Genomic DNA, 27,709 nt, shown 5'->3' with positions numbered 1-27,709 from the left:
GTCCTCACTACAATATTTCACTGTTAAACAATTTAACCCTTTAAACTACTGAACTTTTTAACTGTTCAGCCATTGTAACTGTTACTTGTCATCAACTATGACTCCTACCCACTGTAGCTAGTTAGCATGGTTAGCATAGTTAGCATGTTAGCATGCTAGCATGTTAACATGCTAGTTATCATTTTTTGCAAAACTCCTAAAAATGATTAGCTAAGTTAGCTAAGTCACATGGTTACCATAGTTAGCATGCTAGCATGTTAGCATGCTAGTTAACATTTTTTGCAAAACTGCTAAAAATGATTAGCTAAGTTAGCTAAGTCACATGGTTAGCATAGTTAGCATGTTAGCATGCTAGTTAGCATTTTTTGCAAAACTGCTAAAAATGATTAGCTAAGTTAGCTAAGGCACATGGTTAGCATAGTTAGCATGCTAGCATGTTAGCATGCTAGTTAGCATTTTTAGTAAAACTGCAAAAAATGATTAGCTAAGTTAGCTGTCACATGGTTAGCATAGTTAGCATGTTAATTAGCATAGTTATCATAACTAATAAAAATGATTAGCTAGGTTAGCTAAGTCATATGGTTAGCATAGTTAACATTTTAACATTGTTAGCATGCTAGTTAGCATAGTAACTTGGTTAACATTATTATCTTTATTAACATAGTTAGCATAACTACTAGCAAACATTGGAGCCATTCCAACTGTTAGTTATCGTCAACTATCTGCCTAAATAATTTAACCATTTCAATTATCAACCTATTTAACTGTTCAGTCATTCTAACTATATTAAACCTTATCTACCAAGCAAATAATTTAACCATATGAACGCATCATATTTTTGCATTTTCATGCACTGTATTTCCTTCAGGAAATGCTTTTCTAGTTCTTATTATTCCTCTTCTTCTAACGCAGTTAATGCAGCTTCAACCGTTTAACGTAGAAACTTCATTCAAACATTGACGCGTAGGTCTTAATTAGGACATGTGGGCTTTGTATTTTTCAACTTTGTAACTTTTATACTTTTTAAACTATTAATTAAAAACTATCAAAATTTTCCCATTGACTTAACATTGCCCTTTATGACATCACAGCAATTAGAATCTTATGGCAGGTGTTCAGGCCAGCTGGCCCAACTGCCATTCTCAGGCTTTAAGCATACAAACTGGCCCTATTAAGACTACACATCCTGTTCAACTGCTTCCTCTGCCAAAAACTGTTTCAAAATAAAAGTCCTCACTACAATATTTCACTGTTAAACAATTTAACCCTTTAAACTACTGAACTTTTTAACTGTTCAGCCATTGTAACTGTTACGCCATTGTAACTGTTACTTGTCATCAACTATGACTCCTACCCACTGTAGCTAGTTAGCTAAGTTAGCTAAGTAACTTGGTTAGCATAGTTAGCATGCTAGCATGTTAGTATGCTAGTTAGCATTTTTAGCAAAACTGCTAAAAATGATTAGCTAAGTTAGCTAAGTCACATGGTTAGCATAGTTAGCATGCTAGTTAGCATTTTTAGCAAAACTGCTAAAAATGATTAGCTAAGTTAGCTAAGTCACATGGTTAGCATAGTTAGCATGCTAACATGTTAGCATGCTAGTTAGCATTTTTAGCAAAACTGCTAAAAATGATTAGCTAAGTTAGCTAAGTCACATGGTTAGCATAGTTAGCATGCTAGCATTGCTAACATGCTAGTTAGCATAACTACTAAAAATGAAAACATTAGCTAAGTTAACTAAGTTAAGTATTATCCACCTATTTAACCGTTCAATCATTCCAACTATATTAAACCTTATCTACCAAGTAAATCATTTAACTGTATAAACTATCCACCTATTTAACTGTTCAGTCATTCCAACTATATTAAACCTCATCTACCTAGCAACCAATATAGTTTATATAGTATATATTTTTTGCATTTTCATGCACTGTATTTCCTTCAGGAAATGCTTTTCTAGTTTAACCATATGAACTCATCATATTTTTGAATTTTCATGCACTGTATTTCCTTCAGGAAATGCTTTTCTAGTTATTATTCTTCTTCTAACGCACTTAATGCAGCTTCAACCGTTTAACGTAGAAACTTCATTCAAACTATGTTACGTAGGTCTTACTTATGACATGTGGGCTTTGTATTTTTCACCTTTGTAACTTTTATACTTTTTAAACTATTAATTAAAAACTATTCAAAATTTTCCCATTGACTTAACATTGCCCTTTATGACATCACAGCAATTAGAATCTTATGGCAGGTGTTCAGGCCAGCTGGCCCAACTGCCATTCTCAGGCTTTAAGCATACAAACTGGCCCTATTAAGACTACACATCCTGTTCAACTGCTTCCTCTGCCAAAAACTGTTTCAAAATAAAAGTCCTCACTACAATATTTCACTGTTAAACAATTTAACCCTTTAAACTACTGAACTTTTTAACTGTTCAGCCATTGTAACTGTTACTTGTCATCAACTATGACTCCTACCCACTGTAGCTAGTTAGCTAAGTTAGCTAAGTAACTTGGTTAGCATAGTTAGCATGCTAGCATGTTAGTATGCTAGTTAGCATTTTTAGCAAAACTGCTAAAAATGATTAGCTAAGTTAGCTAAGTCACATGGTTAGCATAGTTAGCATGCTAGCATGTTAGCATGCTAGTTAGCATTTTTAGCAAAACTGCTAAAAATGATTAGCTAAGTTAGCTAAGTCACATGGTTAGCATAGTTAGCATGCTAACATGTTAGCATGCTAGTTAGCATTTTTAGCAAAACTGCTAAAAATGATTAGCTAAGTTAGCTAAGTCACATGGTTAGCATAGTTAGCATGCTAGCATGTTAACATGCTAGTTAGCATTTTTTACAAAACTGCTAAAAATGATTAGCTCAGTTAACTAAGTCACATGGTTAGCATAGTTAGCATGCTAGCATGTTAGCATGCTAGTTAGCATTTTTTACAAAACTGCTAAAAATGATTAGCTAAGTTAGCTAAGTCACATGGTTAGCATAGTTAGCATGCTAGCATTGCTAACATGCTAGTTAACATAACTACTAAAAATGAAAACATTAGCTAAGTTAACTAAGTTAAGTATTATCCACCTATTTAACCGTTCAATCATTCCAACTATATTAAACCTTATCTACCAAGCAAATCATTTAACTGTATAAACTATCCACCTATTTAACTGTTCAGTCATTCCAACTATATTAAACCTCATCTACCTAGCAACCAATATAGTTTATATAGTATATATTTTTTGCATTTTCATGCACTGTATTTCCTTCAGGAAATGCTTTTCTAGTTTAACCATATGAACTCATCATATTTTTGAATTTTCATGCACTGTATTTCCTTCAGGAAATGCTTTTCTAGTTATTATTCTTCTTCTAACGCACTTAATGCAGCTTCAACCGTTTAACGTAGAAACTTCATTCAAACTATGTTACGTAGGTCTTACTTATGACATGTGGGCTTTGTATTTTTCACCTTTGTAACTTTTATACTTTTTAAACTATTAATTAAAAACTATTCAAAATTTCCCCATTGACTTAACACTATGATTATGACATCACAATACGGCCGTTAAGCAATTAGAATCCTATGGCAGGTGTTCGGGCCACCTGCATCAACTGCCAGTCTCAGGCTTTAAGGCGAGACACTACAGGTGAATAGGGTAAAATTTTTAACAAGCAGATATCACTATGAAACTTACCCAGTTGATTACTTACATTAATATGAGAAAAAAATGTATTACAAGTTTTCTGTAATTTAATGTTTACATATGCAAATTAGGCATTATCTAATTAAATATGCGCTAATTTGCATACATTTTAAAACAAGAAACCTGAGCATTGGATACAGCCAGGTTCAAAATTATGTTTTCATTGTGTTCAGATAATAGATGTTGAAAAATTTACAGAGGGATTTATGAATATCTACTTTAGTTATCCTGTAAATCAGAATATAATGTCAATAGCCCTAAAAAATCGATTTTTGCCATGTTTTTAGGCATAAAATGTCATGTAAGTCAGGCTAGGAATAATATATCAACAAACCCCTCTGTAAATATCTTCGAAATATAGTTAGGCATAAGTCTAGAAAGTTTGGTGTATGTAAGTGCTTCTGAAGTGGAGTTTCCTTGCTCAGAGTGGGAGAGGAAACTCGTTTTGAGAAAACAGCCTTGAAAGACAGCCAATGAGATTCCGTTCTCAGCCTAGCCTCGTCTTTGAACTTTCGCGATTGGTTGCTGATACAAAGGAAGTGTCCATATATGGATCACATAGCGTGATACAGGAAAAACAGAGCTTTCCAACGGTACTATACACGATATGTTTTGGGTCACAGTCGCGGGAGTGCATGTAAGGTTAGAATGCTAACTTTTGCTGAATTTAGGATAAATATACAGGCGCGAGTAGACACAATATAATGAAATAAACACCTAAATGTGTAAATCGGACTTTTTTGTTGTAGTAGTGTGATAGAATACATGCTAAGGTAACAGACTAGCTCAAAATCTCGAAATTGACCAGTGCATGAAAAAACGATGTTTTCACCTGCCGTGTCTCGCCTTAAGCATACAAACTGGCCCTATTAAGACTACACATCCTGTTCAACTGCTTCCTCTGCCAAAAACTGTTTCAAAATAAAAGTCCTCACTACAATATTTCACTGTTAAACAATTTAACCCTTTAAACTACTGAACTTTTTAACTGTTCAGCCATTGTAACTGTTACTTGTCATCAACTATGACTCCTACCCACTGTAGCTAGTTAGCTAAGTTAGCTAAGTAAGTTGAATAGCATAGTTAGCATGCTACAATGTTAGCATGCTAGTTAGCATGCTAGTTAGCATTTTTAACAAAACTGCTAAAAATGATTAGCTAAGTTAGCTAAGTCACATGATTAGCATAGTTAGCATGCTAGCATGTTAGCATGCTAGTTAGCATTTTTAGCAAAACTGCTAAAAATGATTAGCTAAGTTAGCTAAGTAACATGGTTAGCATAGTTAGCATGCTAACATGTTAGCATGCTAGTTAGCATTTTTTATAAAACTGTTAAAAATGATTAGCTAAGTTAGCTAAGTAACATGGTTAGCATAGTTAGCATGCTAACATGCTAGTTAACATTTTTAGCAAAACTACTAAAAATGATTAGCTAAGTTAGCTAAGTCACATGGTTAGCATAGTTAGCATGCTAGCATGTTAACATGCTAGTTAGCATTTTTAGCAAAACTGCAAAAAATGATTAGCTAAGTTAACAAAGTCACATGGTTAGCATAGTAACTTGGTTAACATTATTATCTTTGTTAACATAGTTAGCATAACTCCTAGCAAACATTAGAGCCATTCCAACTGTCCGTTATCGTCAACTATCTACCTAAATAATTTAACCATTTAAACTATCCACCTATTTAACTGTTCAGTCATTCCAACTATATTAAACCTCATCTACTTAGCAACCAATATAGTTTGTTTTTACTCTGTATGATATTTTACATCATATTTTTGCATTTTCATGCACTGTATTTCCTTCAGGAAATGCTTTTCTAGTTCTTATTATTTTTCTTCTTCTAACGCAGTTAATGCAGCTTCAACCGTTTAACGTAGAAACTTCATTCAAACTGCGTTGCGTAGGTCTTACTTATGACATGTGGGCTTTGTATTTTTCATCTTTGTAACTTTTATACTTTTTAAACTATTAATTAAAAACTGCTCAAAATTTCCCCATAGACTTAACATGGGCTGATGACATCACAATGGACTAATTAACTTGATTTGCACCTGGTATCATCTTCCAGCTGCTCATCTAGGCCCCATCAAAGAATCAGTTCAACTGATTGCACCTGTATCAACTGCTTTCTACTGAACTAGACCAACTCTCTCTGTCTCTCCATTCTACAAGGATATAAGACACATTTCCTCCAACTTTCTATCCATTCACTCATCCACCCATTAAACTATCCATCAACATCCATTAAACAATCTGCCTATCAACATCCATTCAACTTTCTGTCTATCAACATCCATTACACCATCTACATTTAACTTTTAAACTATATACTCTGTCTGAGGCTTTAAGCATACAATAAATATGGCTCTATTAAGACTGCCGTTAAGCAATTAGAATCCTAGGCCAGGTGGCCAGGCCACCAGCATCAACTGCCAGTCTCAGGCTTTAAGCATACAAACTGGCCCTATTAAGACTACACATCCTGTTCAACTGCTTCCTCTGCCAAAAACTGTTTCAAAATAAAAGTCCTCACTACAATATTTCACTGTTAAACAATTTAACCCTTTAAACTACTGAACTTTTTAACTGTTCAGCCATTGTAACTGTTACTTGTCATCAACTATGACTCCTACCCACTGTAGCTAGTTAGCTAAGTTAGCTAAGTAACTTGGTTAACATAGTTAGCATGCTAGCATGTTAGCATGCTAGTTAGCATGCTAGTTAGCATTTTTAGCAAACGGCTAAAAATGATTAGCTAAGTTAGCTAAGTAACATGGTTAGCATAGTTAGCATGCTAACATGTTAACATGCTAGTTAGCATAGTTAGCATACCTACTAAAAATTATTAGCTAGGTTAGCTAAGTCACATGGCTAGCATAATTAACATTTTAACATTGTTAACATGCTAGTTAGCATAGTAACTTGGTTAACATTATTATCTTTGTTAACATAGTTAGCATAACTGCTAGCAAACATTAGAGCCATTCCAACTGTCAGTTATCGTCAACTATCTACCTAAATAATTTAACCATTTAAACTATCCACCTATTTAACTGTTCAGTCATTCCAACTATATTAAACCTCATCTACTTAGCAACCAGTATAGTTTGTTTTTACTCTGTATGATATTTTACATCATATTTTTTGCATTTTCATGCACTGTATTTCCTTCAGGAAATGCTTTTCTAGTTCTTCTTCTTCTTCTAACGCACTTAATGCAGCTTCAACCGTTTAACGTAGAAACTTCATTCAAACTATGTTACGTAGGTCTTACTTAGGACACCCGGGCAATGTATTTTTCAACTTTGTAACTTTTATACTTTTTAAACTATTAATTAAAAACTGTTCAAAATTTCCCCATAGACTTAACATGGGCTGATGACATCATAATAGAGCCGTTAAGCAATTAGAATCCTATGGCAGGTGTTCGGGCCAGCTGCATCAACTGCCATTCTCAGGCTTTAAGCATACAAACTGGCCCTATTAAGACTACACACCCTATTCAACTGCTTCCTCTGCCAAAAACTGTTTCAAAATAAAAGTCCTCACTACAATATTTCACTGTTAAACAATTTAACCCTTTAAACTACTGAACTTTTTAACTGTTCAGCCATTGTAACTGTTACTTGTCATCAGCCATTGTAACTGTTACTTGTCATCAGCTAGTTAGCATGGGTAGCAAAGTTTAGCATACTAGCATGTTAGCATGCTAACATGTTAACATGCTAGTTAGCATTTTTAGCTAAACTGTTAAAAATGATTAGCTAAGTTAGCTAAGTCACATAGTTAGCATGCTAGCATGTTAGTTAGCATTTTTTACAAAACTGCTAAAAATGATTAGCTAAGTTAGCTAAGTAACTATGCCAGGTGTTCTGGCCACCTGCAGCCACTGTCTCAGGCTGTCTCAGGCTTTAAGCATACAATATGGCTGTATTAAGACTATAGATCCTGTTCAACTGCTTCCTGTGCCCACAACTGTTTCAAAATAAAAGTCCCTTTAAACTATCCAACTTTTTAACTGTTCAACTACTGTCAACTGTTCAACTGTTGTAACTGCCAGTCAACTATGACTCCCATCAACTGTATCCTCTGCCTTCAACTATTTCAAAATAAAAGTCCTCACTAACTAGTTAGCATCATTAGCATTGTTGTTCAGCATTCATGAAACTATGTGTATCAACATCCATTAAACTATATGTCTATTAACAACATTTAAACTATCTACATTCAACTTTTATACTGTCTACTTGTAAACTATCAACTTTTATTAAGCTATGCTGTCTGTCCTAGCTTCATTTTCATGCACTCGTAATTCCCTGGAATTACATTCTCTAGTTATTATTATTTTTCTTTTTACCTTTTTGTGCGCGCTATTCAGCCCAAACCGCTTAACGTACAAATTTGGTTCAAACACCGTTCCGTAGATCTTCCAAGGCTTTACCGTCCTATCCGTTTTTCATTTTTGTGAAGTTTATACTTTTTGAGATATTTGTAATTAAAAGTGTATTTTTCCCCCATAGACTTGAATGGGGGCTGTGATGTCATAATAGAGCCAGCTGCGCTCGTTAAGTAGTTCTCAGAGCAGTTCCCAGGCTAATCAGAACACTGGCACAGGTGTCACCTGTGAGGAATTCAACTGTCTCAGCCTCTAAGCATACAATCTAGCTCTACCTGAACTACACATCCTGTTAAAGTGTTTCCTGTGAGTCAAAATAAAAGTCCCAGCCATATATCATGCATTCAGCATTATATCTCCAGAACGGCTTGACGTACATGCTTCAAATTTGGTACGAGTGTTTTTATGGACTCAAAGATGAAGTGAGTTGAAGATTGAAGGTCAAATGTCAAGGTCAAAAACACCTTGAGTGTGATATCTGAATAATGCCATGTCACACAAGATTCAAATTTGGTTACTCCAAAAGCACCTTTGCAGGTATCACAATTACCCTACCAACAGCTCCACCAACACCCTAACCAGCAGACTGCATCCCCTCGTGTAATTCCTCGGAATTGCATTTCTAGTTCTTACTGTTGTTGACTTATTGACAAACATTTCATTTTAATTTCTAATGTTAACTAACACTGTATTCATTTAAGTTGTGCTGGCACATGTGCATAATAATAATAATAATAATAAAAAATAATAGCAAGAACTCATTGCCGGTTAATTGTTATCCATGTGTACTTTACATCCCAATCCTATGTCTTGTTTGCATTTTTGTATATTATGTTGATATGTGCCTACATTATTTATTATTATTAATTGTTGTCTCTATTGTAGCCTACAGTGTGTAGCCGATCTATATTACTCTTTGTTTATGTGTATACTAATGCTGTCAAAATATCACGTTCATTTCAATTTATTAATTACAGAAACTAAATGTCTTCAAAAGTTTGTTGAAGGTGGTTACATTTATTTCCATTCCAATAACATTACTTTTCTTTGTCTCGTTTTCCTACTGTTTAGCTAAATATTTTCTTGAACTGCTCTATTTCTTATCCTGGACTGCCACCTACTGGATAGAAAAGGCAACAGCCTAGTAATTATGTGAATAAAAATCTACAAGAGTATATATTTAATTAGATTATTTGTTTAATCGATTGATAGCCCTAGTGTATACTAGTACATGTCTATTTGTTGACTGTACATAGAGTTAACACATGGGTAGATGACAAATAGCAGAATTCAGACTGTCCATGTGTCACACACTTATAAAAAATGGCAATTGTTAAGAATTGATATGGAAATGTTGTAGGTCTGGTAGGTTCAAGTTCTGTCATATTAAAATTATTGGATTTGTATTTAACTTTTGACTTAAAATAATCATCCAAACATAAAAAATGTCATATGGTGTGACTGTCCACCATGTGTGCGAACTTCCTAAAAAGCGCGTATATACATAAAAAGTATAATTACTTTAAAGTTTTACCATGCATATAAAATAATTGGATGTTTTTTACAACCACAGAAATTTTTGATGTTTATGCATGCTGTCCAACTAAGTTATAATCAAATATATTTTGTCCATAAAATGGTTGTCATATGGCGTGACACTATATTGTATATTTTGACCGGGCATTCATTTGGACATTATTATTGTGAAGAGGACCCTGCTTAACCAGGAAGTAACAATAGAATGTCAGGAGTAATTGGCATGGTCAAGAGGGGAGTTCTGCTTTTTAGATTTTTATATAAAAAGCTTTGAATTGGACATCATCAATCGTGGCCAAATTTTTGTGTCTTATGGTGTGACATCCTTTGCCTAAAAAGTAGCTATTTTTCACAAATATTCTTCATGAATTCTTAAAAAGCACTGCTGCCATGTGGTCAGTTGCATGCTAAATAATAGTTAGCTGTATTTAACTGTCTAGAAAATTAGCTTAACTATCAAAATGTCATATAGTGTGACGCTGCATCATATGGTGTGACAGCTTTTTTCACACAAAAAAAAGTCACACTATATGACATTTCTGTCACACCCTATGACCAAATTGCATTTTTACATAAAAGTTCTTGTAAAAACATGTTTTAAATTCAGATATTATGGGTTTTTTTGTTAAATCTGTGATAATTGGGAAAAAATGTATCTGTACAATTCATATTTCTCATACTTTTTTCTTTTAAAAAATAAATACTAAACTTTCATCTATTTTGCTGTTACACGCATACACCATTCATACAGTGATTTCAAAATTCATTGTTAATGATTTTATAGTCATTAAAAACCCTGTTTTGCTCTGACACATGGTGGAGTGGTGCAGTTCATCGTATGGCGTGACACCATGTCATTTGAAAAAAATGACTTTATAATTGAAAAATCATTAAAACGTCAATAGCACACAAAGGAAATGGTATCTGCAAGAACCTCAAGAATTTTGAGTGAGTTCTTACAAGAAATATCAGAATTAAGCTAAAATATCTGGTTACACTTAGGAGCATTCTCCACCTTGACAAAATAACTTGTTAAATGTTAGGTTTTTCTTCTAAATATTCACAAGGAAATGTTGCATATCAAAGCAAACATGATTAAAATGTACAGTGACATAAATTAAAGTAGAAAAAAGTATCTAATTTTCATTTTATTTCAAATTATTTTCATGTCACACCATATGACAATTTTAGGCACTAACATGACAAATTCACATATAAATATATATTTCACTTTTTTTTTTTGGAAAAAAAAAGTATATTAGTCAAGTTTAGAGATACAGCAACACATATAAACACTTTTTAGGGATGATATTTGAAGTTTTTTAAAATTCCTTTTTTCAGGCTTATTTGTCATCCACCCACATACCAAAATTAAATTCCTTTTGTACCTAAGTAGGCCTAAAAATTCTGATTACCTTAACTATCACACAGTAGGCCAACAGGCCCGCCGAGGCACCCACCAAAACAGATCGAACACTATGTTTCCTGCACTCTGATTTAGAAAAGCATTCTAAATTCTAGAAGCTCGCGACAATAACGTTACTTCACTAAACTGCCACTTACTGAAGTGACTTCTCTGCTGATGACTGTCTGCTTTCACAAAAAGTCCTTGTCGAAGATCTGCTATTTTTAAATATTTATCATAATATCAAATCACCGCTAGAGACCACGGTCACCACCACCGGTAAGTTACGTTACGTTAGCAGAGAGAGCTAACGTTATAAGCTAGTTAACGTTACCACTAATCCTATGGGAGCTATGCTAGCTAGCTAATGTCTGAACAGTTAGCTCGGTAGCTAACATTATTTACCAACAATTTTCCCCATAACGTTAATGAAATAGTTTGACGCGAAGACCGCAATCGTAACTTAAACATAGGAACGTCACCTATAATCAACCGTCCTGTATTTCCAAACCTCTTACGTGTAGTGGGCGTCACTTAATATTCATTTCTACACAAACCAAGAACCAAACTAGATTTTGTTCAAATCTACACACCTATGGCTATCGAAAAATATAAGGTTCATTCATCAAATGTTATTTTGAAGTAAAGTTAAAAAACATTGTTGTTTTACAATTTTCGAACGAAAGGGTTGGTAATGGGTGGTTTTACGATAGCTAACGTTAACGTTAGCATTTGGACTAGATTCGAAGCTAAGTTATCATCGATATTCAAGGGCAATCCTCTATTAACCAACACATGAAACTAAATTTCAACAAGTCATATAATGACGACCACGAAAGGTGTAGGCTTTATGTAGTTAATCTGACAACAGGTCTACAACCTACAAAGACATTGGCCACATTAATGATGGCATAGGCCAAGTTAGTAAGGGTGCATTCAGGGCACTTCGGAATGACAAGGACCGCCCCCATGGCTACTTTGTTTTTCCGACAGCAAGTGTTCATGTGCTTTGCCGTCGGAATGTGTGACAAACACGGATGCCACAACATACACTCACTAATCCTAAACAAACAACTGTATTTGCTTAAAATATAGTGTAAGACGCTCGTGAAAGAAAGATATGCAGCTTTCAAGTGACAAAAACGGCAAATTCCCAAGTTCACATTAAAACTGTTGGACATGAAAGGCCACATGGACTACAAACGAACTACAACGTGACGACGAGCCCCTAACTGGGCAACTCTGTTAGCAAAATCTAGCCCCAGTTTCCGACCTCTGACTCACACATTACGTGACGTGAATGACGCGGAATGATGATGTTTTCACTCGGAGAAAGGTTTTTCCGAAGCCCATGAACGCTAGGTAAGTTAGCTGTTAACGTTATGCACGCTTCATTCTCCCAAAACAGTGAAGGCGAGAAATCCACACAGTCGTATAACACAATACTGAATTTTGGGATAAAAGTACCAGTCAAGTCAAGATTATATGTGTAACGCAAATAAACAGGAAATCATGAACATCAACATCCGGATGCACACCATTTAGACTGTTTCGTGGGGGAATGTCAAGCTCTTAAACTAGGTTGTCATCAGTGGTGGACAAAGTACACAAATTCTGTGCTTGAGTGAAAGTAGATACACACATGCCATGGTTTAATGTTACTCCAGTAAAAGTAGAAGACCTCCTTTTACATTTCTACTTGAGTGGAAGTACAAAAGTACTTGCATTCAAATGTACTAGTATCGAAAGTAAAAGTCCTAAAATGTATTACGACTAACACAGTTGCATTTACTATTGTTGAAATGATTCAGCACAGACATAGGCATTCATTTTTTCATATCTTATCTTAGATTCTTCTAAGTAACCACTTTTTGCTTTGTTGAATGCTTTACACTTTCGGACCAAAGCAAGACGTTCCCTTTTGTGTTTGATAGTGTCAGATTGTCTGTCATTGTATATCATTATATATCTATCTGTCATTGTCTATCATCATTTGCTCAATACCGTCATATGGCTAGTTATGGTAACATCAATGTTGTGAAAAGGGGTCAACAAGGTACAGCAAATAGTGGATATAGCAATAACCTAGCTTAGGCAAGACCATTAGTTAAAGCCTAGCTCACTTAATAGAACATACACATTGAAATACTCAAGTAAAGTACAGTTCCATGAAAAAGTGACTAGTAATTGAGTAAATGTACTCAAGTAATGTCCACCACTGGTTCTCATTGTATACTACGACCTATTCCATGAGAAAAAAATGGACAAACATTTCCATAACAATTGGGTTCTATCAAATTATTTAATTATTTCGGATTGGGCCAGAGCCGAACAACATCCACGGGTAAATCCATTAACCCCACTCTTACTCATTACATTAAATTATATTTGCGCTATTGGTGTAGCAGAGTTTCTTCACTTATTTTGTATTGCCCATTTCCGTCCAGCACACAATTTTAGAATTTGGATGTGCATTGCTGTTGTACAGACGGTAAACTTTGAATGGGTGTACTTGAATAAATGTCCCAACACTTTTTGTCAATATGGTTTTGTTTCTCTCTATTTCTTTTTGTGAAAACAAAATAGTAATCTAAGGCTGTTTTTTTTGGGTTATATACAGGAGAATAATTTTGCATGGTAAGTATCAAGTGTCAGGTAAGTAAAGTGTCAGGTTAGTATTAGCTCTTCCTTGCTTGCTTGGACCATTCAAGAATGGACAGGTTGCAAAGACAGCAGTATACTCGTCGATGGAAGCTTGCTCAAAGGACTCTGATGACTGTCAACCAACAGCAAAGTGAAGAGATTGAAGAGGAGGAACAAAACAATGGAGCAGCAATGGAGCAGGAACAAGACAATGTTGATTCTGACTCTCAGGTTACCCCAGAGAAGTTATTGAAGTGGTAGGAGAAATAGAAATCTCTTTGAATGTGGATGGCTTATCACTTTTCAAGAGCAGCAAGACAAAAATGTGGCCTGTCCTTTGCTGTATTCACCTACAACCACAAACGGTGTTTCCTGTGGTCCTAACACTAGGCTCCTCTAAACCAAACTCACTTGAGTTCCTGGAGGAAATGGTAGGTGATCTTCAGGACCTACTGAGAGATGGTCTCAACAATGGAGCCATCAGAGTGAAAATTCGCTGTATTGTCTGTGATGCACCTGCTCGAGCTTTTGTCAAACGCATCAAACAATACACAGGTTATCATGGCTGGGACAAGTGTGATCAGAGAGGTGTATGGGAAGGAAGGATGACATTCCCAGAAGTGTATGATCTCAGCCTAAGAACAGATGACAAGTTCCGCCGCCGGATGGAGGACCGCCAATGCAACGAGGACATTTCGCCAACACCACTGATGAGGCTCCCAGTAGACATGGTTGAGCAGTTTCCCATTGATTACATGCACCAAGTCTGCTTAGGAGTCATGAAAAAACTCCTACAAGTATGGATAAAGGGGCCGCAGAGGACACGCATGTCTGCTGGTCAAGTAAATCAGGTAAGCGAGAGGTTGTTGTCATTGAGGAAATCGATGCCCAGCCCTCCCACCTCCTCCAGAATGTAAGTACAAGTCTTCATTGCTGCCACTTCCCTCTCAAACCGTGACCGCTCCAACCTAACCATCTCAAAATCACCCTTGAAGACCCACTTTATCAGATCTGCTGTTGTTGGTGTTAACAAGCTAATTTTTCTTAACTTTGCAGATGAAATCCCCCTCCCCCCAAAAAAGCCCTCCCACCTCCTCCAGAATGTAAGTACAATTCTAGGTTTCTAGGTTCTAGGTCTATATTCAGCTATTAACGACTTCTATTAACTAAAAAAAAAAAAACCTTCTACTTGATAGACAACAACGGAAACACAAACGAGAGTGATGACTCGGAGACTCCCGGTAAGGCGTAAACAAAACCCTTAAATGTTCTGCTGTACTCATACCTTCACTGATGGCGTCTCCTTTTTCTTTTGGATCACTAGACAAGCTATCTGAAGACATGTTTTCCGGGGGAAAACAACGTGGGCCGGGAAGCCTGGAGTCTCCAGGGTCTCCAGGGAGTCTAGCGTCACTGACAAATACACTTGTGCAGGGTAAGTGAAATACACACATCGAAATTACAAATAAAAATATTAAGTGTTTAAGTGTTAAAACTGCATTTCACAATCATTCATTTCTTGAAATTCCAGTTACTGGTCTATCTCCACTGGCGGGTCCTTCAAATGGTAAGCACAGTGTTGTGAAATAATCCTGTAAATACAAACAAACAAACAAATATTCCAAAATTCAGTAACATTGAAAATCACTAATATTTCTGTTTTACGACAGGCAATTAAATATACAAACTGTTCTATCACTGTTCCTTTTATCACCTTCCTGTCCTAACTATTGTATTGGTGTCACAAAACAGTGTATTATTATTGTTGTTGTTATTATTATTACTTATTATACAGCTCTTCACAATGCAAATAGAACGCTCCATTGACTTGAATGGGATTTCCCAAAATTCTACCGGTCATTATTTTCATCTTGCTTTGCCCTGAAGGGACTTATTTTCCCAATAATGACCGGCATAATATAAATTATCCTTTACTAATACATCATATAATGTATTAATGTCTCAACATTTGTAACATCAAATGCAAATAATGTCTTCTTTTCTAATTTGAAGCAGAGCACACTACAACGCAGTTGGCAAATGACAGTAAGTCTAAATACTGTCAGTCAGCTGTCCTTACTTAAAGGAACATGCCTCATTTTTTGAGAATTTGCAGTGTGCCCTAGAGTTATTAAAATGTCTGGAATACCTCCTAGCCAATTTCCCCAAAAAAGTGGAGTGTTACTTTAATTGCAAAGTCTTTAATAAGATAGTATCTACATAAAATATCCAGTTATTTATTTCTTTACAAAATTGTGATACCCAGGGGCGTATCAAGCTTTTAAAAAGTGTGGGGGTTGTGGGATAGGAAAATGAAGCAATCTTGCCAAATTATAAATAACTCCCTATAGGGACGTTGTAAGTATTTTCTGAGAGGGGTGCGGACTATATTGGTGTCCAGCATTTTCTACCCCGAAAGAAAATGAAATTCTGATTGCTAAACACACCATTTTAATGCAGTTTGGGAGGGACAGAAGAAGCAGTGCCCCTCATATGTGTGGCTCATGTGACATGTAGGCCTACATGATCTACCTATCACTTCACTATTTGACACTACCCTACATGGAGACATAGCTCATGTTATAAATCAAGAAATAATTTCAGAAATTATGTTTTGTGCATATGGGTTAGCAGGCTACAATAAATTGCCCTAACAGACAGCAGCCTAATTTCGAGGTATCACTAATACCTAAATAAATATAATAATAAAGAATACAGAACTGTAAGCTCAAATTCAAAAACATTTGAAGTCTACCCAAACATATGCAAAGGGAATATAAATACATTGTGTTGCATATAGCCAGCTTAATTAATGTCAATTTAAAGGTTATGATTAGCCGTTTCTATGCTTTTTCCATTAATAGTTACAGGAAGCCACGTTGTTGTTTAAACATTTGTTGCTTCTAGCCCACATTACCTAGTTTCACTTGCTGCAGGGACACACACATTGCATGAGCGCTCATAAGCGTTCTATATGAGTTCTACATGCTGGAAATCTTAGTTCTCAGATGTAGAACTCAAATGTGTCTTTAGGCTACTTGACGCCTCCGTTTGTAAGATGTTCTAAATGGAACGCGATCGTATTTAAGATCTCCAGCACCGACCATAACTTAATTTCGCGGCTATGTGGACCAGTAGGTTAATTGTTGAGGAGGCCCATAGTTTGAGAAAAGCTGCAGATCATAGACAGAGAAAGCAAAATGCTCTGAGAACAGTAGCCAAGTAGCCTGACGAGCCAGACACACAGTAGCCAAGGTGTTTCTGCACAAACAAGTGCCTTGGTGCGCGCACCCCCGCTTTCATTTTGACTCTCTGCATTTATACATTGTGACAAAAAGTGTCAGTCAGACATTGAATTTTGGTTTACTAAATTAGCATAATGCGGTAACAATTATCATTTCAATTCTATCTGAAATCTGCTCACTGCAGACTTTAGGGCTATAATGGAGACCCAAGCAGCAGCACCTTGAAAGATGCACACTTTGAATTTGATCATAGCGGCTCTGGTTCTTCACTGGCTAACTTGATGTGATTGGCTGGATGACCATTCAATCAAATCAACAGACCTATTTGTGTCTCTTTGTGTGTGCGTTATGGTAGATACGGTTCCAACTCTTTACGGGAGTGTTTATTTCCATATTTTACTTTCATTTTAATCTGACAAAAAGTGTGGGGGATAGAATCGTGTTCCAGCAAAAGTGTGTACGTTATAACACCCACATCCCCCACGCTTGCTACGCGCCTGTGTGATAGGCCTACATTCCTTTTTTTTATCTTTTAGATTTTCAGAGGAAAGTGCTAATGAAATTAGATATAATAATTGAACAGTAACAACAAATTTTACATTTGACCAAGCAAAACATGCCACCTGTGAACGACACAGACAACTTTGGTCAGCTGTCACCCATGTCTAATCCCACTTGTGACCACACAACAGAGGCCTGCTTTGGTAAAGAAAACGGTACGACTATGTCTTGAGCATTATGCATTTACTATATTATAGTATAGTATATATACTCTTTTGATCCCGTGAGGGAAATTTGGTCTCTGCATTTATCCCAATCCCACAGCACACAGTGTACACACAGTGAGGTGAAGCACACACTAATCCTGGCGCAGTGAGCTGCCTGCATCAACAGCGGCACTCGGGGTTAGGTGCCTTGCTCAAGGGCACTTCATCCGTGCCTACTGGTCGGGGTTCGAACCGGCAACCCTCCGGTTACAAGTCCGAGGTGCTAACCAGTAGGCCACGGCTGCCCCGTAACTAGCCATAGCATGTAGTCAGTTTCAGATCATACGGTACGTTTTAGATCATGCAGGTTTTACAGGCTCAAAATATAATATGGGCTATTGCCATTCGCTGTTAAATTACATTTTCTGAAAAAGTTAGTTATACTACCTGTGTCTATGCATATGACGAATTGTTTGACAACTGGCTTTTTTGTGTCTTTCAGACCAACACATGGAGTGGAGGCCAGACGTGTCACTGGATTCTAGAGACCATATCAGCTCAGGTACTGCACACGTAACTTTACATTGTAAACATTGAATCAAATACTAGGCCAAAACCATGCCTTGGAAAATGCACTATGTTTCACACACACGTGGTTAAAACAACATGCCTGCATAACGATGTAGCCTTTTCGTGCGGGACATGTTTTCAAAAGCATTGGACAATTAACATACCTGCTAATCTCTCGTCCAGTAATCCAGTGTGCTTTTTGATCCAAGGAAAACAGGTAACCCAGATGTGCATTTGAAAAGAACACGTAGATTTAGTGTCATGTCTTCTCTCGTTCGCAGGAGCTGCATTGAAAGACCCATCATCCAAAGGCAGAAGAAGGACTTCCGGATTCTCTCGGATTGAAACCAAGTGTCGCCTGAATAAATTGTGCGTCATTCTCGTCTGCAATTCCAGCGAATACGTCTGCTCATTGACCATTATAAATCTAGTGTTGTGAACATAGCCTGTCTTATAAGGTGGCAAGAATAAGTCGCCAATATTACATCTGGAAGTTAAGTATTATTATTAGGGCCCGAGCACCGAAGGGCGCAAGGCCCTATTGTTTTTGTAAGGATTATTATTAGGGCCCGAGCACCGAAGGGCGCAAGGCCCTATTGTTTTTGTAAGGATTATTATTAGGGCCCGAGCACCCGAAGGGCGCAAGGCCCTATTGTTTTTGTAAGGATTATTATTATTATTATTATTGTTATTCCACTTTTTTGCTTTCCTGTTTTTGAGGTGGTTAACATGGTCGAAACCTCTTGAAATTTGGCACACACGTCAGGTGTCATGCATCGCAGTTAGGTACAAGAGCTTGACCCCGGGCGTGGCCCAGGGACTCGCTAGCGCCTCCTTAGGTGACTGATCTCGTGGTTGGCAAATATTTTGAGGTGGTTAACATAATCGAAAACGCATGAAATTTAGCACACACATCAAGTGGTACAGTGAATAGACAGGGATAAAAGCTTGGCACCGGGCGTTGCCCAGGAACTCCATAGCGCCCCCTTACGTCACAGTGACTTGTGGTTGGCATATAGTTTTAGATACACACACCAAATTTGGTGGGTGTATGTAACTCCCAAAAACAAACAACTTTTGTATTAACATGCCATTAGCCACGCCCACAGGAAGTGAGGTAATTGAGATTTTGTGCGTTGTGGACATGATCAATTTTAACGTACTCCTCCTAGACGGTTGATCCGATTCATGTCAAAGTTGGTATACATGATGCCGAGATGTTCCTGATTATAAATTGTGAAGTTTTTTTCCGATATGTTGTAATTTGACGAAATGGCGAAATTATTCATTTTAATACCCTTCCACATAAACAATAAATGTGTCATAATTCACCATGCATGGCTTGAAATGTTTTAAATTTCACAGGTCATTGAAGACCATGTTAATGATAATATTCACATGCCCATAATGCATGTGTGGCATAGCGCCACCAACTGGCAACAGAAAGAATGACAATTATACTAATGTCACATGATCAATTTGAACATACTCCTCCTAGACGGTTTGCCAGATTCATTTGAAATTTTGCAAACATTATGCCAAGATGTCGCTGATGTTAAATTGTGAATGGATTTTGGAATGTTGTAATATATTTGATATGATTTTAATATCTCACCACATAAACAGGAAATGTGTCATAAATCACAGTGCATTGAATGAATGGTGTGAAACTTCTCAGGTTAATAGATATCAAGATTATGATGATATCCAGACACCCAATGGGCCTGCCTGGCATAGCGCCACCACCTGGCCAAGCAGGAAATGTGCCAGAAATGGACAATGCCTTAAGTGATTGATCTGAAACTTTATAAAATATTGGATATCATTATTGTGATGATATTCACATGCGTAATTCACAGGCCTAGCATAGCGCCACCTTCTGGCCAAGCAGGAAATTTGCCAGAAATGCTCTATGCTTTGAATAAATGGTCTGAAACTTTTCAGGTTAATAGATATTATGATTATGATGATATCTAGATACCCAATGGGCCTGCCTGGCATAGCGCCACCACCTGGTCAAGCAGTAAATGTGCCAGAAATGGACAATGCTTTAAGTAATTGATCTGAAAGTTTACAAACATTTTGGATATCATTACTGTTATGATATTCACATGTGTAATTTTCATACCTAACATAGCGCCACCATCTGGCCAACCAAAAAGTGTATCAGAAATGTTCTTTGCTTAAAATGAATGGTCTGCAATTTCTCAGGTAAATATGTATTATGATTATGATGACACCCAATGGGCCTGCCTTGCATTACGTCCCCACCTGGCCAAGCGAGTAAATGTGGCAGAAAATAAAATACAAAAACAAATAGCACACGCATCAAATATGTACATTTCACAAACGCACCACCTCGGTGCTTTGTTGGATTCCGACATGTCACGGGTTGCGGCCCGCAGGTGCTCGGGCCCGCCATTGCCGCTTGCGGCTATATTTATTATTATTATTCATTATTCTACTTTTTTGCTTTCCTGTTTTTGAAGTGGTTAACATTGCCAAAAATTCTTGAAATGTGGCACACACGTCAAGTGTCACGCATCGCAGTTATGTACAAGAGTTTGACTCCGGGCGTGGCCCAGGGTCTCGCTAGCGCCCCCTTAGGTGACTGATCTCGTGGTTGGCATATATTTTGAGGTGGTTAACATGAACGAAAAGTCTTGAAATTTGACACACACATCAGGTGTCACACAAAGCAGCTAGGTACAAAAGCTTGGCCCCGGGCATGGCCCAGGGACTCGCTAGCGCCCCCTTACGCCTCCTTAGGTGACTGATCCCGTGGTTGGCATATAATTTCAGCTACACACACCAAATTTGGTAGGTGTCTGTATCTCTCCAAGATGAACAACTTTCCTATGTACAATGCATTAGCCACGCCCAACAGGAAGTGAGATATTTGGGATTTTGTGCAGACTAATGTGATGAAATATGTGCTGAATTGTGATCCCAAAAGAGGTGCTTCCCATGGGTGAAAACGCATGAAATTTGGCACACACATCAAGTGATACAGTGAATAGACAGGGATAAAAGCTTGGCACCGGGCGTTGGCCAGGAACTCCATAGCGCCCCCTTATGTCACTGTGACTTGTGGTTGGCATATAGTTTTATATACACACACCAAATTTGGTGGGTGTATGTAACTCCCAAAACCAAACAACTTTTGTATAAACATGTCATTAGCCACGCCCACAGGAAGTGAGGTAATTGAGATTTTGTGCATTGTGGACATGATCAATTTTAACGTACTCCTCCTACACGGTTGATCCGATTCATGTCAAAGTTGGTATACATGATGCCGAGATGTTCCTGATTATAAATTGCGAAGTTTTTTTTTGATATGTTGTAATTTGACGAAATGGCGAAATTATTAATTTTAATACCCTTCCACATAAACAAAAAATGTGTCATAATTCACCATGCATGGCTTGAAATGTTTTAAATTTCACAGGTCATTGAAGACCATGTTAATGATAATATTCACATGCCCATAATGCATGTTTGGCATAGCGCCACCAACTGGCAGCAGAAAGAATGACATTTACACTGATGTCACATGATCGATCAATTTGAACATACTCCTCCTAGACGGTTTGTCAGATTCATTTGAAATTTGGCGAATATTATGCCAAGATGTCGCTGATGTTAAATTGTGAAGGGATTTTTGATAACTTATATATTTGATATGATTTTAATATCTCACCACATAAACAGGAAATGTGTCATAAATCACAGTGCATTGAATGAATGGTCTGAAACTTCTCAGGTTAATAGATATCATGATTATGATGATATCCAGACACCCAATGGGCCTGCCTGACATAGCGCCACCACCTGGCCAAGCAGGAAATGTGCCAGAAATGGACAATGCCTTAAGTGATTGATCTGAAACTTTATAAAATATCAGACATCATTATTGTGATGATATTCACATTCGTAATTCACAGGCCTAGCATAGCGCCACCATCTGGCCAAGCAGGAAATGTGCCAGAAATGCTCTATGCTTTGAATAAATGGTCTGACACTTCTCATGGTAATAGATATTATGATTATGATGATATCCAGACACCCAATGGGCCTGCCTGGCATAGCGCCACCACCTGGTCAAGCAGGAAATGTGCCAGAAATGGACAATGCCTTAAGTGATTGATCTGAAGTTTACACAAATTTTGGATATCATTATTGTGATGATATTCACATGTCTAATTTCCATGTCTAACATAGCGCCACCATCTGGCCAACCAAAAAGTGTATCAGAAATGTTTTTTGCTTAAAATGAATGGTCTGAAATTTCTCAGGTTAATATATATTATGATTATGATGACACCCAATGGGCCTGCCTTGCATTGCGCCCCCACCTGGCCAAGCAAGTACATGTGGCAGAAAATAAAATACAAAAACAAATAGCACACGCATCAAATATGTACATTTCACAAATGAACCACGTCGGTGCTTTGTTGGATTCCGACATGTCACGGCTTGCGGCCCGCAGGTGCTCGGGCCCGCCATTGCCGCTTGCGGCTATATTTATTATTTATTATTGTTATTCTACTTTTTTGCTTTCCTGTTTTTGAGGGAGTTAACATGGTCGAAAATTCTTGAAATTTGGCACACACGTCAGGTGTCACGCAACGCAGTTAGGTACAAGAGCTTGACCCCGGGCGTGGCCCAGGGACTCGCTAGCGCCCCCTTAGGTGACTGATCCCGTGGTTGGCAAATATTTTGAGGTGGTTAATGTAATCGAAAAGTCTTGAAATTTGGCACACACATCAGGTGTCACACAAAGCAGCTAGGTAAAAAAGCTTGGCCCCGCACATGGCCCAGAGACTCGCTAGCGCCCCCTTATGCCCCCTTAGATGACTGATCCCGTGGTGGGCATATACTTTCAGCTACACACACCAAATTTGGTAGGTGTTTGTATCTCCCCAAGATGAACAACTTTCGAATGTACAATGCATTAGCCACGCCCAACAGGAAGTGAGGTATTTGGGATTTTGCGCTGACTAATATGTGATGAAATATGTGATGAATCATGATGCCAAAGGAGGTGCTTCCCATGGGTGAAAACGCATGAAATTTGGCACACACATCAAGTGATACAGTGAATAGACAGGGATAAAAGCTTGGCACCGGGCGTTGCCCAGGAACTCCATAGCGCCCCCTTATGTCACTGTGACTTGTGGTTGGCATATAGTTTTATATACACACACCAAATTTGGTGGGTGTATGTAACTCCCAAAAACAAACAACTTTTGTATTAACATGCCATTAGCCACGCCCACAGGAAGTGAGGTAATTGAGATTTTGTGCATTGTGGACATGATCAATTTTAACGTACTCCTCCTAGACGGTTGATCCGATTCATGTCAAAGTTGGTATACATGACGCCGAGATGTTCCTGATTATAAATTGTGAAGCCTTTTTTTGATATGTTGTAATTTGACGAAATGGCGAAATTATTAATTTTAATACCCTTCCACATAAGCAATAAATGTGTCATAATTCACCATGCATGGCTTGAAATGTTTTAAATTTCACAGGTCATTGAAGACCATGTTAATGATAATATTTACATGCCCATAATTCATGTTTAGCATAGCGCCACCAACTGGCAACAGAAAGAATGACAATTACACTGATGTCACATGATAAATTTTAACATACTGCTCCTAGACGGTTTGTCAGATTCATGTGAAATTTGGCAAACATTATGCCAAGATGTCGCTGATGTTTAATTGTGAAGGGATTTTTGATATGTTATATATTTGATATGATTTTAATATCTCACCACATGAAGAGGAAATGTGTCATAAATCACAGTTCATTGAATGAATGGTCTGAAACTTCTCAGGTTAATAGATATCATGATTATGATGATATTCAGACACCCAATGGGCCTGCCTGGCATAGCGCCACCACCTGGCCAAGCAGGAAATGTGTCAGTAATGCTCTATGCTTTGAATAAATGGTCTGAAACTTCTCAGGTTAATAGATATTATGATTATGATGATATCCAGACACCCAATGGGCCTGCCTGGCATAGCGCCACCACCTGGTCAAGCAGGAAATGTGCCAGAAATGGACAATGCCTTAAGTGATTGATCTGAAAGTTTACACAAATTTTGGATATCATTATTGTGATGATATTCACATGTCTAATTTCCATGTCTAACATAGCGCCACCATCTGGCCAACCAAAAAGTGTATCAGAAATGTTCTTTGCTTAAAATGAATGGTCTGAAATTTCTCAGGTTAATATATATTATGATTATGATGACACCCAATGGGCCTGCCTTGCATTGCGCCCCCACCTGGCCAAGCAAGTACATGTGGCAGAAAATAAAATACAAAAACAAATAGCACATGCATCAAATATGTACATTTCACAAATGAACCACGTCGGTGCTTTGTTGGATTCCGACATGTCACGGCTTGCGGCCCGCAGGTGCTCGGGCCCGCCATTGCCGCTTGCGGCTATATTTATTATTATTATTATTATTGTTATTCCACTTTTTTGCTTTCCTGTTTTTGAGGTGGTTAACATGGTCGAAACCTCTTGAAATTTGGCACACACGTCAGGTGTCATGCATCGCAGTTAGGTACAAGAGCTTGACCCCGGGCGTGGCCCAGGGACTCGCTAGCGCCCCCTTAGGTGACTGATCTCGTGGTTGGCAAATATTTTGAGGTGGTTAACATAGTCGAAAACGCATGAAATTTAGCACACACATCAAGTGGTACAGTGAATAGACAGCCATAAAAGCTTGGCACCGGGCGTTGCCCAGGAACTCCATAGCGCCCCCTTACGTCACAGTGACTTGTGGTTGGCATATAGTTTTAGATACACACACCAAATTTGGTGGGTGTATGTAACTCCCAAAAACAAACAACTTTTGTATTAACATGCCATTAGCCACGCCCACAGGAAGTGAGGTAATTGAGATTTTGTGCGTTGTGGACATGATCAATTTTAACGTACTCCTCCTAGACGGTTGATCCGATTCATGTCAAAGTTGGTATACATGATGCCGAGATGTTCCTGATTATAAATTGTGACGTTTTTTTTTGATATGTTGTAATTTGACGAAATGGCGAAATTATTCATTTTAATACCCTTCCACATAAACAATAAATGTGTCATAATTCACCATGCATGGCTTGAAATGTTTTAAATTTCACAGGTCATTGAAGACAATGTTAATGATCATATTCACATGCCCATAATGCATGTTTGGCATAGCGCCACCAACTGGCAACAGAAAGAATGACAATTATACTGATGTCACATGATCAATTTGAACATACTCCTCCTAGACGGTTTGCCAGATTCATTTGAAATTTGGCAAACATTATGCCAAGATGTCGCTGATGTTAAATTGTGAATGGATTTTTGAATGTTGTAATATATTTGATATGATTTTAATATCTCACCACATAAAAAGGAAATGTGTCATAAATCACAGTGCATTGAATGAATGGTCTGAAACTTCTCAGGTTAATAGATATCATGATTATGATGATATCCAGACACCAAATGGGCCTGCCTGGCATAGCGCCACCACCTGGCCAAGCAGGAAATGTGCCAGAAATGGACAATGCCTTAAGTGATTGATCTGAAACTTTATAAAATATTGAATATCATTATTGTGATGATATTCACGTGCGTAATTCACAGGCCTAGCATAGGGCCACCTTCTGGCCAAGCAGGAAATGTGCCAGAAATGCTCTATGCTTTGAATAAATGGTCTGAAACTTTTAAGGTTAATAGATATTATGATTATGATGATATCCAGACACCCAATGGGCCTGCCTGGCATAGCGCCACCACCTGGTCAAGCAGGAAATGTGCCAGAAATGGACAATGCCTTAAGTGATTGATCTGAAAGTTTACAAACATTTTGGATATCATTATTGTGATGATATTCACATGTGTAATTTTCATGACTAACATAGCGCCACCATCTGGCCAACCAAAAAGTGTATCAGAAATGTTCTTTGCTTAAAATGAATGGTCTGAAATTTCTCAGGTTAATATATATTATGATTATGATGACACCCAATGGGCCTGCCTTGCATTACGCCCCCACATGGCCAAGCGAGTAAATGTGGCAGAAAATAAAATACAAAAACAACTAGCACACGCATTAAATATGTACATTTCACAAACGCACCACGTTGGTGCTTTGTTGGATTCCGACATGTCACGGGTTGCGGCCCGCAGGTGCTCGGGCCCGCCATCGCCGCTTGCGGCTATATTTAGGGCCCGAGCACCGAAGGGCGCAAGGCCCTATTGTTTTTGTAAGGATTATTATTATTATTATTATTATTATTATTATTATTGTTATTCCACTTTTTTGCTTTCCTGTTTTTGACGTGGTTAACATGGTCAAAATCTCTTGAACTTTGGCACACACGTCAGGTGTCACGCATCGCAGTTAGGTACAAGAGCTTGACCCAGGGCGTGGCCCAGGGACTCGCTAGCGCCCCCTTAGGTGACTGATTCCGTGGTTGGCATATATTTTGAGGTGGTTAACATGGTCGAAAACGCATGAAATTTAGCACACACATCAAGTGGTACAGTGAATAGACAGGGATAAAAGCTTGGCACCGGGCGTTGCCCAGGAACTCCATAGCGCCCCCTTACGTCACAGTGACTTGTGGTTGGCATATAGTTTTAGATACACACACCAAATTTGGTGGGTGTATGTAACTCCCAAAAACAAACAACTTTTGTATTAACATGCCATTAGCCACGCCCACAGGAAGTGAGGTAATTGAGATTTTGTGCGTTGTGGACATGATCAATTTTAACGTACTCCTCCTAGACGGTTGATCCGATTCATGTCAAAGTTGGTATACATGATGCCGAGATGTTCCTGATTATAAATTGTGAAGTTTTTTTCCGATATGTTGTAATTTGACGAAATGGCGAAATTATTCATTTTAATACCCTTCCACATAAACAATAAATGTGTCATAATTCACCATGCATGGCTTGAAATGTTTAAATTTCACAGGTCATTGAAGACCATGTTAATGATAATATTCACATGCCCATAATGCATGTTTGGCATAGCGCCACCAACTGGCAACAGAAAGAATGACAATTATACTGATGTCACATGATCAATTTGAACATACTCCTCCTAGACGGTTTGTCAGATTCATTTGAAATTTGGCAAACATTATGCCAAGATGTCGCTGATGTTAAATTGTGAATGGATTTTTGAATGTTGTAATATATTTGATATGATTTTAATATCTCACCACATAAACAGGAAATGTGTCATAAATCACAGTGCATTGAATGAATGGTCTGAAACTTCTCAAGTTAATAGATATCATGATTATGATGATATCCAGACACCCAATGGGCCTGCCTGGCATAGCGCCACCACCTGGCCAAGCAGGAAATTTGCCAGAAATGGACAATGCCTTAAGTGATTGATCTGAAACGTTATAAAATATTGGATATCATTATTGTGATGATATT

At 37.7% G+C, this 27,709-nt stretch overlaps 1 protein-coding gene and 1 long non-coding RNA gene across 2 annotated transcripts in view; one reads left to right on the top strand and one right to left on the bottom strand.

Annotated features, from left to right (window-relative positions):
* The window catches only part of igsf5a (immunoglobulin superfamily, member 5a), a 99,539-nt gene that overhangs the window by 54,627 nt on the left and 17,203 nt on the right, over window positions 1-27,709 (bottom strand). The window lies entirely within an intron of this gene.
* Window positions 17,584-18,616, top strand: LOC143112570 (uncharacterized). The gene is made up of 3 exons (XR_012984781.1): window positions 17,584-17,658; window positions 18,152-18,211; window positions 18,501-18,616. It is a non-coding gene; the product is annotated as an uncharacterized LOC143112570 (long non-coding RNA).

Source organism: Alosa pseudoharengus, unplaced genomic scaffold (genome assembly GCF_046254945.1).
Source record: "Alosa pseudoharengus isolate Yale_2024_CS ecotype anadromous, Long Island Sound unplaced genomic scaffold, YU_APseudo_1.1 YU_APseudo_1.1_scf_8, whole genome shotgun sequence".
NCBI lineage: Eukaryota > Metazoa > Chordata > Actinopteri > Clupeiformes > Clupeidae > Alosa > Alosa pseudoharengus.
Note: the sequence above shows the minus strand (reverse complement) of the source record. Positions and strands in the feature narration are given on the sequence as shown.